General features: G+C 40.1%; 1 protein-coding gene and 1 long non-coding RNA gene across 4 annotated transcripts in view; one reads left to right on the forward strand and one right to left on the reverse strand.

Moving 5' to 3' along the window:
- Positions 1–6,617: 6,617 nt before the first annotated feature.
- Positions 6,618–7,508, reverse strand: LOC143736605 (uncharacterized). The gene is made up of 3 exons (XR_013203500.1): positions 7,323–7,508; positions 6,962–7,061; positions 6,618–6,866 (listed from the first exon to the last, which is right to left on the reverse strand). It is a non-coding gene; the product is annotated as an uncharacterized LOC143736605 (long non-coding RNA).
- A 795-nt stretch (positions 7,509–8,303) lies between these two features.
- glceb (glucuronic acid epimerase b) overlaps positions 8,304–14,692 on the forward strand; it is an 86,835-nt gene continuing 80,446 nt past the window's right edge. For 2 of the 3 annotated variants that reach the window (XM_077228738.1, XM_077228739.1), the window contains exon 1: positions 8,308–8,461. The gene's annotated coding sequence lies outside the window, so the exon portion shown is untranslated. Of the gene's footprint in view, positions 8,462–14,692 lie in introns of all 3 variants that reach the window. The other variant, XM_077228737.1, reaches the window with a different exon arrangement.

A 14,692-nucleotide genomic window follows, 5' to 3' on the forward strand; every position in this document is an offset into this window, starting at 1 on the left:
TGGTTTAGGGTTGTACAATATCACTTTGCATTAATTAAAATGAATACATTTAATTGTTTATTGGTGGAAAATATATGAACTGTATTGTGCATTATTCTATAAGTTTGAATATCTGTCAACATCCACTAAATGGCATGCTTCAGTAACAGTAGTGCAATTGATGACAAAAAGCACATTGCCATGAGTGTTTGGTCTGTTATTGCTGGTGTCATGGTGATGTCAGTCTTTTTTAAGCAGATGTGACAGGTAGGTTGTCTATATAGAGTTCAGCAAGCATGTCTCATGCAGTCACCCGCAGCTGTCTACTCACTTTCCTTTAGGAGTTTTGTATACAGTGTGTGTTATTGCTTATTTATTTCTCATTGACAAATAAGCATGCTGGGTGTATGATCAAATCTCTAACCTTCTTATTATGAGAAATATCCAACAATTCCTAAAAATAAGCAGACATTCTTTCCATTCTGTCATTATTACATCCTTTCAGATTGCCAAGTTTTCAGCCAGTGTCACTTTGGCCTCTTCGTGGCAGCGTGATCTCAGAAAGAGTGTGACAGCAATAAGCAAGTACACACAGAGAAGAGGAAAGCAGAAGGAAGAAGAGGCCAGGCGTAGAAATATTTATGAAGGGGTGGCTGATGCTTTCTGGCTTGGTGGTGCGGTGCATTGAAGTACATTAACAAACACAGTAAGCATTCTGCATGAATCTTTTATGCTTTGGAGGTCAACGACAATACAAGACAGCAAAGGATTGCAGCAAGCACACACAGCAACCCTGAAATCAATCAGCTGTCAGCCCCCTTCACTCTCTGCAGACCAACAGGGATGTACCATCTGAAAAGATCTTATGTGAAAGAAAACAAAATAATGTGTAAGAGCTGGATTTGGCTAATTGTGTGGATTATTCTAGTAGTAAAATATATGTGCTAAAAATAAATTGAATGTGTTTACTTGACAAAAAATGTATCATTTTAATTGTGATAAAATCAAAACAGAATTTTTGTCATTTATTCTATGTGTTTTGAGGCATATCATAAGATAAAACTGACTAAATTTGATTTAGTTTTAGAACATATTTACAATTTTAATAAAAAGTATTTAAATCAGTCTTTCTCTTAGAAACAAATACATCAAAAAATATTTTTAAATCAGCCCTTTGCTATGTTTTGCCCAAATCTCCTGATTCAATAGGTGATTTGTCAACAGGAAATAAAGCTGTACTAAATATTGTATGTATTTTAAATCTGAGGGAAAAACACAAGGGATTTATCTTACCAAAAAAAAAAAAAAGCCAAACCATAGCTACAGGCTCACAGAACAAAGCACACATTAACTACAACATAATCAGTTATTAATATTTTGTTGGTTCTCTTTTGTTTGGATGCATTCATAATTTCAATGACAGCCTGGCCAAAGATTAGCTATGTCTGACTGCAAATATTATATATATATTTAGATGTGAATTTTTAGGTGTTAGGCTACATGCATCCAGATCCAAATGCAGCTGTGAATGTAATCCATAATCATAAGGTCAAAACCACAGAATAAACCATCCATAACAAAAGTCCAAGGCAAATACAAACGGGGAAATCCAGGGAGACAGGCAAAAGATCAAAACCATGCCACGGAAACCAGAAGCCAGCTGTCATGGCCACCACGCCAGAGCCTCTAAACATGACCGCCACGTCAGAGTCTTCAGCTGTCATTGCCGGCACGTCAGAGTCGATGCTCATTCCAAACGCTCCTGAGACAGTCAGATAAATTCAGCAGAATCAGAAGGTCTGGACTCCATCACAGCTTTCCTTGGCCATAATGGCCAAGGATCGCCCAAGAGGATGTTTGACTGACATGTAACGCAACCAACCACAGTTTGTTTTGTTCTGCGTCATGTTCAGGGTCGTGTAAAATGTAAAGTCTATGTCTCTACGTTAACAGACTGGCATGCATCAAATAAATTATTCATTCAAGAACGTTTTGCAAGTTTACTGCAACAATGGAGCCTGATAAGCACTCATTGTCACAGTTGTAAACACAACGGCTTTCTTCTTCCACAATAGTAGGGAGGTTAAGCCCAAAAAATAGGCCTTTGACTTCAAGTCATGATGCAAAGGTCTCCTTTGGTATGGAAGTACCTTAGGGTCATACAAATCAATTTATCCTAAGACACAAGTGAGATCACACTTGGAATCAGAAATAAACATGTTTTTTCAAAAATGGCCGCCAATGCGCCGAAAATACTCTAGAGCCCATATCTTTGCTTCTGTTATCGCTATAATGACAAATTTGGTGTCAAAGTGTAAATTTTTGGGGTCAAGGAATCCAATAAAATTGGTTTCAAGTTTAAAAAAATAATAATTTTCCCCATACCATGACAATTGGGGGTAAATATGCACATTTCACATAAAAATTGTCATCAGAGTGACTTTACTTATCTTTTCATTCAAAAACTTTCATTTTGTATTTAAGCAGTGCAGCTACTTCTGTACATTACATTTGTCCTAAGTAGCATGAGATTTCGACCAGTCAGGAGTAGCCTATAGCATATCAGTTCCTGCAACAACACATCCCATCTGCACCAGGAGCTGTGACAGCTGTTGAAGGTCAGAGGTAACAGGTTAACACTTTGAGGTTCGTATGACTTTCTCATTAAACAGAAAAATGTTTTTAATGTTAGATAACTAATAAATAGCTAGCTAGTTGACTATGGAAAAAAAAATTAGAGGGAAAACCTCTTTTCTCGAGAATACTGAAGCCAAATTTGTCCTTATAATTTTTATTAATTTAAAACACACTTGCTGCAGCTGCGACGCATTTCTGATTGACCCTGAGGCGAAACAGATCGGAGGCCCAAGCTCGAGACGGCACTCGTGCTTTCAGCCACCACTGCAGTGGGCGCATGCGAAGCAGACCCAGCTGGAGTACTGATGATGATGAGGCCATGAGGCCCAGCATTTTCTGAAATCTCTTGAGCGGGACTATAGTGCCGCAATGTTCAGTATGCGCTCTGGCGATAGTCGCGCTGTCATTGACAGCGAGTTCAGCACTGTGCCCAGAAAGGATATTTCCTGGCTGGGGGACAGCAAGCTCTTCGCCCAATCGACTGTGAGACCAAGATTCTCGAGGTGTTCGAGTAATATGGTCCTGTGTTCTATGAGCTCTGAATGAGATCGAGCATACTTATGGTCCACAGACTGTAGAGGTTCGAAAGGGCACCCTTCATGGCCTCCAGGACCAAGGAATGGTCCGAGGGGGGGCGAGGAGGGTTCATCCTTCTAGCTCCCCTGAGGAAGCGGACTACAAGGTCGTTCCTACCCATTGACTGGCCATGCGAATGTTTGACAAACGCAGCAATAGCCACCACATATACCTTGAGCATGGATGGGGATCTACCCTTATCCAAGAGCTCCTGTAGGAAGGAGAGAACCTCTGACACCCCACAATCTTGTGGATCCAGGTTGCGAGCTGAGCACCAACCTGAGAACACTGACCACTTGGAAGCACAACGCCGTCTAGTAGAGGGCGCTCTAGCTTGCGTAATCGTGTTTAACACTCCGTCTGGGAGACTGACGGGTACCCGTTGCTGGCCCACACATGCAGAGCCCAAAGCTCGGTCGTGGTTGCCAAATCGTACCCCCGGCCTATGAGAGGACATCTCTCCTCAACGGGACAGGCCATGGAGGCAAGCTCTGAAGCTGCATCAGCTCCGGAAACCAAACTTGGTTCGGCCAGAACGAAGCTACTAGAAGTACACAGGAACCGTTCTCCCTGATACGCTTGATTACCTTTGGTAACAGCATGATCGGAGCGAAAGCATAGAGAGGGCGGCTGGGCCAGTGATGGGCCAGCGCGTCCTTGTTCTTTGTGAAGCATATTGGACACTGAGCATTGTCTTGAGACGCAAAGAGGTCGACTTCTGCTGTGCCAAAGGTGTCCCACAACAGCTGAACTGTCTGAGGGTGGAGGGACCATTCCCCTGGGGGAACGTTGTCCCTGGACAGCCTGTCTGGATGCATATTAAGATGGCCTGGCACATGCGCCCGCTCTCAGCGAGAGTAAGTTGCGCTGAACCCATACAAGGAGGCGTTCTGCCAGTGCATGAAGGTTCCGTGATCTCAGACTGCCCTGGCGATTTATGTAGGAAACCACCGACATATTGTCCATGCGGACAAGGACATGGTGGCCCTTTAGAAGGGGAAGGAAGAACCGCAAGGCATTCTCGACCGCCTTCATCTCTAGACAGTTTATGTGCAAGCTCTTTTCTTGGCTTGACCACAGGCCAAAAGTCGGTCTGCCCTCATAGAGGGCGCCCCAGCCATAATTTGAGGCGTCTATCGAAACCACTATCAGTTTAGAGATTACTCCCAGGTTTACACCTGTCTGATACCAGTCGACCGCCTTCCAGGGCTCCAGAGCTGTGAGACAGTTCTGAGTTACCTTGAGACGTAAACGACCGGATGCCCATGCTCGACGCAGGACCCGCGTCTTCAGCCAGTGCTGTAAAGGGCACATGCGAAGCAGACCTAAACGAAGAAATTATTAAGTTGTGAATGGACTTTGTGTTTGGCATGCGTTTTTTAATAAAAAATTGCATACTTCACCTCCAATTGTCATGTTAAGGACAACATTATTGTTTTTTAGTCTCGGAACCTATTTTATTGGACTCCTTGACCACAAAAATGTACCCGTTGATACCAAATTTGTCATTATAGCTATAACAGAAGCAAAGATATGGGCCTCTCAAGTATGGTCGGCGGCCATTTTTAAAAAATGTGCGTATATAAGATACAAAATGTGATCTCACTTGTGTCTTAGGATAAATTTATGTCTATGGCCTTAAGGTACTTCCATACCAAAGGGGACCTTTGCATCATGACTTGAAGTCAAAAGTCACTTAACCTCCCTACTACAAGGGGGTTTGGCGTTACAATGGCTTTGTTTCCAAGCGGACCGTTAAAGAACACAACAAACCCGTCTCCCGGACGTCCTGTAGAATTTGTCCAATCAGAAGACTTTGAAAATGATGAAGGGTTACCAGTTAAAGTGTTCCATATCCAACGTTCAACCAACGGTTTGTGGTCGTATCTCGGCAGACAGGAAGATATAGACGGACAATCCATAATTGTAATCCGTAATTGTTATCCATAAAACAGGCATAAGGTCAAAACCACAGAGCAAACCATCCATATTTTAATAAAAGTCCAAGGCGCAGGCAAACAGGGAAATCCTGGTAGACAGGCAAGAGATCATGACCATGACACAAAAACCAGATGTAGCACTCAGAAATGCAGTTTAACACCAACAAGATTTTGCAATGAGCCAATGAACACACAGGGTTTAAATTGGCAAACATAAGCGAGATACTGACAAACAGGTGGCAGTCAGCGGTAAAAGAGATGGAAGGAGTGCCCTCTGGTGGTTATCATGGGCACTACAGCTTGCAAGTGTAACACTAGGCCGGACATCACTTTTGACCACTACTGTAATTATTATATTTAAAGGGATAGTTCACCCACAAATCAATCTCATAGTGCTCAAAACCTATATGACTTTATTTCTTCTGTGGAACATAAAAGAAGATTATTTGAGAAATGTCTTCATGTTTCTTGTCCATACAATGAAAGTCAATGTTAATTGTTTTTTTTCATGAGGGTGAGTAAATGATGACAAAATTTCATATTGGGTGGACTATCCCATTGAGAGAATTACAGATTCAAATATACAATATTCTGGAAATGTCTCGTATTCTCTGATGTGTTTGAGTGTTATTGGATTTATCGCCTTCAATCATTATTATCCACAACCCTCTCTTTTTCTAAGTTGAATGTTTTTCTTTTCCATTAGGGTGATAATCAAAAAAGGGCATCAAAAGAGAGCCTCACCATTCTCTGAGAGGAAATGAGAAGCTGAAGTGGACTATAAATATCCAGGTTCTACCTTATCTCTGTCATTCAGTCTTCTTTGTTGAATTACTGAAACTACAAATACCTCGAGAACAATGCACTATTTTCCTACACACACACGCGCACACACACACAGTAAGATAACATCAGCCATCTTTGTGTTGAGCATTTCCAAACAGCTTTTTTCCTCTCACTTGTAATTCTTCTGCAGCTGTGGAGGAGCAAAGAAACTGCAGTCCCCGAGGACTAAACTGACTGTGGTGACTCAAGAAGACTCTGAATGGACCATTTTCCAGACCCAAGACTGCCCTGTCTTCAAGATTGTTTTTGGCATTCAACAAATTGATAGAGGGAAACAGATTTCATATAATTATATTAAATCTCATACGGATTTTAATTTGCAGCTGCATGAGAGTCTAACAGGTAAAGAAGCCATATACCATAGTTCATAAAAAGTAAAAAAAATAAATATAAATAATGTTTTATAATTATAAAAGTTAATATTTTATTTCATAATAATAACATAATAACATGTAAAAACAAAACAAACAAAAAAACAAAAAAAACTAGTACAATAGCTCAGGCCATATATTTGTAGTAGCTAGGATGACGTGTCATGTCTAACTAATACAGCTGAACACAGATTCACATTAAAAAGACTAAAATGACTCCCACACTTCCCTGAGAGAGCTGTCAAGATAGAAGATTAGGCTTTTAAAGTTGTTCTAAAGGCGTTTATTTCTTAACTATAACATATTTTAAAAGGAGGTAGTTAATTCAACATCACAGAACTCTGTGCTGGAACATGTGTGTGGGTGCATAAACACAACATTTTGTGACTGATGGCGCAGCTTGACATCCTTTTGGTGGGGAACTCATAAGGGTCATGGGGCTGGTCACTAGGATTGCTTCCAGAAGGATCGTGGGTAGTGATGCAGTACAGTGATAGTGTGCCCTTCACTATGAAAACTAACACAATGAGTCAGTTTTCAGAGTCGCATATGGATAGATCATTTTTAAGATGCTTCTCAAACAGGACAAAATAAAGTTCTTCACATTCTTACCTTTCATTGTGACCACAGCAACTGTCTTTCCTGGACTGACCCCCAATGACTGGTGAACAACCACAGATTTTGTCAGGCATCTCCACAGGTACAAGCAGCACTGAAAAAGATCATACAGTACATGTGAATTATGATAATTTGTACTGACTGAGTGATATAAGATTGAAATGAATCCATGGTAATGATGCACATTGCTGAAAAAGTAAACAAGATATGCTCAAAAAGCTGACTGACAGAGTATTCACATAAATTCAAGATCAAACAATAAGAGGCAAAAGGGCATCATTTAAATAGTAAAGCTTATGAGCTTAACTATTCTGAGAATGAGATATATGTTGTACACACACAAAGAATAACTTACCACAATGGGAAAGAGCGTTATCCACCATGAAAGTTGTTGGAGGCAATGGCTGGAAGAATCCAGCAGTCATGGCATCTCTGTTGTGGATGCTGATGTCACATTCAGCACAGAAGAAGGGACGTGGTCGACAGTCACAACACCGGACAGCAGCTGGATTTCTCTGTTGGCAGATGTGTGTTGCCACATTTTCTCTCTGCCCTCCACATCTCTGAAAAGAGACTTTGTCGTGTGCTCCAGTTCGAGGAAGCCAGAAGAGGATCTTATGGGGTTCCAAGAGGTGATACCTCATCACCTGAGGATTCGCTCTGTGAGTGCTGGAGATCTTGTAGAAAACTCTGTAAAAATAGTGTGGAATATATGAAAAACAATAATTTCCTTCGTTGTATATTTTTAGAATATTAAAGTGTACCCCATTGAGGGACTTTGGCTCTGTGAAAGGTTCAGTATTCTAGCAAATTTTAAAATAGAAACATTTATTTACATCCTAACCCACTGGATACAGATACAAGCGCTAACGGAAACACAACGAAGTACACACAAACAGTCTCTGGAGCAAAGTCCACATCACAGGTAGTGTCAGGAGCATTGAAGGGAGGATTAGTGTTCGAATGTGATCAGCTGTAGAGGATAATAAGAGTTGGGCTTTTACAACAACACACTCTGCCCTGTCATACTACATGGTTGTAAAGTCTGCAAATTTGCTCATTTGTCGGCATTCCTGTGTTTGGTTTGACAAAACTCTTTGACATAGGCAATTACACACACACTGCAGTTCCTACTCAATCCTGTAAACAAATTAGAACAGAAAATTGAGCCATAAATTACTCTCGATGTCGAGGATGTCAATCATATTGAACTGACCAATAACGCCGAACATGTTTCGCCCTCCGCTTTCTTATAGGACGACGTTTCTTGAGTATGATTGGTCAGTTCAGCGCCGTCAGTAGTGTTGTGATATCGCGATATTTCGGGCATATGTTCTCTCGCTGCAGCGCTGTAGCTGGCTGAGTGTGGGTGCTTGACTGTCAGTGGAGCCACCGTCTCTCTCTCAAGCGAACTGCAACCTGAGACATTGGCTGTTTACATTGCCTTTCAACTTTTGAAGGGCCCGAAGAACAGTGTGCTTGAATTTTTCAAAGGTAAGTGAATACAGCTTCTCGGCGAATAGGAGTGTTCTTGCTCATTTAGTTGCAGTGCTAACATGTCGACAGTGCGGTGCCTTTCAGTTGAGCACCAGGACTGCTAGCAGCTAGTCTCAGTCTTTCTAGTTAGTTAAACTCTTAATTGCTGAAAATCAATAAACGACCAACTCTAGTTCCCATAGCAACATCACTGTACTCGTCCCTTTGACAGCATGTCCTTGCGACTCTCGGGGTATGTAAAGAAGTCACTGTACCCTTGCTAATCAGTGCTAGTGTGGAATAAACCGAGTTAAAGCTCACATTTGTGTGATGACAGCTTCGTAACAAGAGATTCTTACTTCGCCACAACAGGAATTAGCTCTTCTATCTCTACACGGTCTGTCAGTGTTTGTCTTGCGTGTACGTGGCTTGTGCTCTACTATCAGTGATCGGACAGTGCTCTCTCACTGATAATGAATCTTTGCCGGATTTCCTCGTTTTGGCATATGGTTTTGTTTTCAAGATAGTATAGATACCTTGATAAGCACGTTTTGTTTGACTGTCTGCTTTTCACCGAGATGACTAGTTATTTGTACTTTTATTAGCTGAAGTGGTCCTTGGCATAGTGCAGAGATTACATGTTGAATGAGCACATACCTGAAAATGAAATTACTATTAGTATTTGATTACTATATTGTATTATAAAGGTGTACAGGTACTGTTTTTATAATTTAAAAAAAGTTTAGTCAATGAATCTAATTAAACTCGCGTGTACATATAAGATAAAGACTTTAGACCTAGTCTCTAGATCAGTCTTTTAAAAAAACAAAAACAAAACACCTGTTTTATTCTACATGTCAACATGCATTCGCCATGAGGGGACATCACATGACCAGCTCCAGTCGCTCAGTCTATTAGACCACTCATCCAGGTAACTGAACCTGCTCAAGTGTTAAATTATTTTAGTATTATATATATATTTATGTTCTATGTTGCTATTTTAAACTAGCCTTTATTTGATAATTTTACTTTTAATTTTATATTTAATCTATTAGTAGCTATTTTTATGTCCTCATTTCTATTATTTTTTTTATATTTCTATTATTTACTATTTAACTATAAAAATAGATATTTTAGTACTTCAACTTGCACTTATTTCAGTTAGTTTCCTACATTTTCCTCCATCCTACAGGCAACATTTCAAATGTTCTTTAATTGTTTCCCATCTATATAATATTTATATTTTATTTTAATGAATTTTCACAAAAAATATATATTTTATAAACGTAACACGATACTTTGTGTTATATTACCATGGCATTAAATTACAAAAACACTCAACACTGCTGCCGTGAGGTTTGTAAAACAGCTGCTGAAGGAATGAGTGTAAATTTGGCATTCTCCTCTATTTTCACGGGTACAACCTATCTCCCTCTATATTATTTCCTTGCAAAGTAATGCGATGGCAACTTTTTTTTTTACTAGGCTATTTGCTATAGTCACCATTGTAAATCTATAGAATTTTAGACTTCTGTAGTTCTATACTTAAGCCTTTCAACCTGAAAATGTGAAAATGGTCCATAAAGTGCAAAACCATACTGGTGAAAGAAATCAGGTGTTGTAGCGAAGGACTTTTATAACAAGAATGTTATGAATAGTTCTGAGTATTGTTTCAGATTGCCACTATAATAGCAGCTAGCACCCAATTTGTGAGTATGCATGCTGGGCTAACACTATCATTTGTGCATGGCAGACACCTGGAGCTGTATCAAATTGGCTGCGGTATGGGCTTTACATTAGCTATCTGAAGTGCTATCTGAAATGGCTACATGAGTCGGTTATAGTTTTAGGGATCAGGTGTTCAAACTGGACAGAACCGAGTCATAATTTCTGAGCTGTGTGTAATTGGCAAATTGTCCATCTGATAGCCTCACTTGTAGAAACGAGTCCACTAAGGTAAGATTTGTGGAACTATTTTTTTAGTTCCAGGTTGCGCCAGCTCTGCTGTCTCCAGAAAGAAACAAATAGATATTTCTGTGTTGCTCTTCTTCAAGTAGAGAGTCTGGAGTCACCACTCGGGTGTCAATGGGGCAGTAAAAAGTAGGTTAAGTCTGTGATGTAAATGTTGGGGTGGTTAATTTCTGATGTTGTGTTTTTCAACGAACTTTGAAATGTTGCTCTAGAATAATTGCTGCATTTGTGTATTAGTAGTGTGTTAAAAACAAAATAAACGATTTAGTGATAAAAAATTATGAGGGAAGAAAAGCTCCAGGTTTGATGTGCTTGTTTGTAGGGCTGCACAATTTGGCCAAAGATGGTTGGCGCAAGTTGCGTTCCCAATGTTCCCAGTTGCGTTAATGCTCTTTAATCAACCCAAACTCAGAGCTGATGCAAAGATGGAGTTGCTCTGAGATGTTAAAAATACAGTACATATATTTATTTATTAATTCACAGCTTTTGTTATTTGATAATCACACTAAGCCATATCACGATTTGTTTTTTATTTCAATTAATTGTGCAACACTAATAGAGAGGGAGAGTGTCCCTGACTTTAATAATGTGTCTGTACTGTAACCTGTAACTGAGGCATACAATTCTCAATGGCTCTGTCACGTTCCACTGTCTCTGATCAGCTTCATCACATGCAGCACATTAGCACAATCTAAATCCATTTTCTCACATAAGCATAACAATTCGGTCTCCTCTGATAACAAAACAATGTTCCTGATCTCTTGCCTTACTTGTCTTTTTTTATCAACCTTTTATCACAACTTAACGAGATTACTTCAAACCCCCTATAGTTCAGTTTGATTAAGAGGCATATGATATTTTGTCATACTAATTATAGCGGAAGGTACATGGGAGAATTCTAGTTGATTTTGGCCAAGGGGGAAATTTGGAGCACAAAAGAGTGTAGTAAGAAAAGAGGACAAGCAAATTGGCAAGAGCTCGAACTCATTATGGCCTGGTTTTCGAAAGGCCGCTGAGAGTATGTTGGTGTTCAGCTTCTGTGGCCTCATTGTTATGTGGGTGGAGGAACAAGACCTTCAGCTGTTCTTAACAATAAAGCACTGTCATAGTCATCATGTGGGGAAGTGTCTACATAAAGTCACTGCAGAGAATACTTTCAGTCTACTAATCACTACTATTAGTAGTATTCAGGCTTCAACATGAAAAGGCACTATTCACCTGTTATAAAAAAGTAGTATGTTCTTTTGGAAGGTATTGTGCGTGCCATACTCAAGCTGACAGAGTCCGTTAATGTATGGTTCTCTGTGATACTGTTGTATTGCACATCAAGCACATGGCCAGGGCCTCCTGTGGGGACTAATAACAGTCAAATGTGGGAAGGTGGTCCCACTTGGCCCTTGGCTGGACACTTCCTGAGCCCTTGGACACAGGGGGCACTCGTAATTTGGATCACTTGGATGCCCTTGATGACTGGAAAGCTGGCCAAGGAGTAGTTCTGGTGCAGGCCCTCTGCCAGCATCGCTAATCCACCGCTGCCGCTACCCCCCGACACAGGAAGGTTTAAAGGAAACTCGAGCGAAAGCTTGCTCTACCGAGCTGGGACAGAAAACACGGAGTATGTAAAGGGCGCTAATGGATTTCAGGCATCCGAGATCAATAACACCAGGAGACTGAAAAGGTTTATGGCTTTCTTGTAACCAATATGCTAACTGTGTTGCTTGCTTTGAAATTGACATTTATCTCAATTGAGGAATAGAAGGTTGTACTTCAGCAGTGTGTATGTTCTTCTGTTTGTTTCCTATGAAAGATAATATCCATTATTTTTACAGGGTGTGTGTATTTTGAAGTAGGGGCCGCATTTAAAGGATGATTTCACTTTCTTAATAGCTGTTTCATTTGCTGTATGGAGTGTGTGTTTTGTGTAGTGAGATACTCAATTCTTTTCATTATTTTGTATCTCTTGCACCAATAAGTGCACTGTGTTCACAGATTCAAATGATATAAGGCTGGAATACAAGATTTATCCAGATTTTTGCTTCAGTCCAGACAAGCTGACACTAGTTATTTCTGAAAGTCAGAGCCAGTGCAGATTTAGAGCAGGACGATATCAAACATATAATAAATAAAGATATTAAATATTTCAATATGGTTTTAGAACACATTGTTTTCTTTTGCACGTCTCCTAGCAATGAGGCATATGTATCTTGAACGTTTTTACATCTTGAAAGTCTGGTAGTGTGTGATTCCCAGTCGTTTAGTGAATTATGACTATTTTTTTCTTCGTAACAATTTACAAAGTCTGCAAAGTGTATTATGCTTAGGCCCAGATTTACAAAACAGGGCAAACTAGTGTGAGAGCGCAATCCCATAAAAGCACAGTTGGGAGTGCAAAATTCTGCAAATGATCAACTGACGACGCGCAAATTAAACAACACAGACGCAGCCGAATAATTTCCATAATGACCAATGCAATCTACCAAGAGCAGCGCAAATTAGCCTCTGGTTTAAGACATGCTTTTTTTTGGGCGTTAAATAATGGAGCACATACCAGTAAATTGACTAGCGTGATTCATTTAAATACTCTTCTCCCATAAATTTTGCATCTGAAAGGGAATGTATTAAAAGTGCATACTGTCACTGGGGTAACTGCGTTTCATTTCTTCTCTTACTCTGGTCAGCAAGAACAATAAACTTTGTCTTGACTAGCCCTCACTTTCATATCCCCTTTTCAAATATGCATTGACAAGCCTTGATCTTAGTATTTCTCTTGGGCCGTCTTTCTTCCTTTTAGATCTATAGCCAGTGTTAGCAGTCAATGCTGGATAATTTCTCTCTGTTTGGTAAATTAAATTCATCTCATACCTTAAGGTCTGTTTTTAAAAGTCTTTTAAAAGTCTTTTAAGCTCTGTATGTCGGAGGCCTTTAATAAAGCCGTTTTAGTGCAATAATGCATTTTGTTTTCTTTCAGATCTGGTTTGCTTCTCTTTGAAATGCTGTCTTCTGTAGACCACAAATTGGTTGTTAGATTCCTGACTAAATTGCTGCTCAAGTGTAGAAAAAGTCCTTTTTTCTTTGTTTATTTTAAAATAAACATGCTCTGCAAGATTTTCTTTTGGTTTTCTGCTTTGTAGCCTAAATAAATAATAACAAAAACTTTGTGTTGTGAGCTAAACTCTCAGAGGGACTGTAGACATCTCATCTTTTGTGCTACATTACATACAGTATGTAAGTGTCATTCATGGTCCGTGGATCATCAGAGGGGGGTTTGTTTATCCTGGCAGTTGAGCCCCTTGCTGTGTCACCCGGGGCACCTTGCTCCGGCCCAGTTCGCATCACAAACGCACCCATTTAAATCCCACCAGCCATGCAACAGAATTTGGGCCCTGTCTACTCATCAAGAAAAACTGTATTTTAATAACAATACAGCTGGTGTTGTTCTTTCTCTTATCTATTGTTTTAGCTGCTGAACGAACAAAGCAAACGGAGGGGGTGTCGGGGGGTCCAGTCTAGCAATTTTTATTTGGCAAAGCAGCCGCCCGCCAGACTTTATAAGTGCGTGCCAGCTTTGTGACGTTGTCAGAGTTATGGAAGTGATCAGACTGCACACACTGGGTTTTGATTGAGGAGTTCTCATTGGGCTGATATGTTTCCTGCTGTCCAATAAGCTGTCAAGCTATTGACATGACTGTTGGACATGTCACACCCCACCTGCTCTGCTCCCCCACCCTGCTGAGATCAGATGCAAGGGCTTGGACCCTTCCCAAGCTTCTAGTTTTTCACTCTCTTTAGTGCTCCATATGGCTGGGCGATATGTAAAAAAAAAATGAGGACTGTCACGATTCCTTGAGTAAATTCTAATACTGCATTTTTAAAAATCCTCGATTGCAATCAGTTGACTAATCGCATGTTTATATTAATTTAATGACTTAAATATTGGAATATAGGCCTATGTCTTGCGCTCAAGCGCAATCATAAAGCTTGCCCTAAAGCACTGGCAAAAATGATTATGATTGTGTCTGGAAAAAAATAGCAAGGAGACATTAAAATAGTTTATTAATCTAGTGTTTTCTGAGTCAGCATTGGCTGCAAAGATGACGTTGACGATGCTGACTCGCCATCTCCGCAGTAGCCTGTGGACGTGCCTTTAGAGAGAAATTGAACTTTTATATAGTATACACAGCATTACATAATCATAACTGATGATTTTTATCATATCCGGGAGCCGCCATCATTGCGGAACATTAAGTACGACGAATCGACGCATTCCGTGTAAATCTA

This window comes from Siphateles boraxobius, unplaced genomic scaffold (genome assembly GCF_051911475.1).
Source record: "Siphateles boraxobius isolate OS27281-9 unplaced genomic scaffold, OSU_SipBor_1 130, whole genome shotgun sequence".
Classification (NCBI taxonomy): domain Eukaryota; kingdom Metazoa; phylum Chordata; class Actinopteri; order Cypriniformes; family Leuciscidae; genus Siphateles; species Siphateles boraxobius.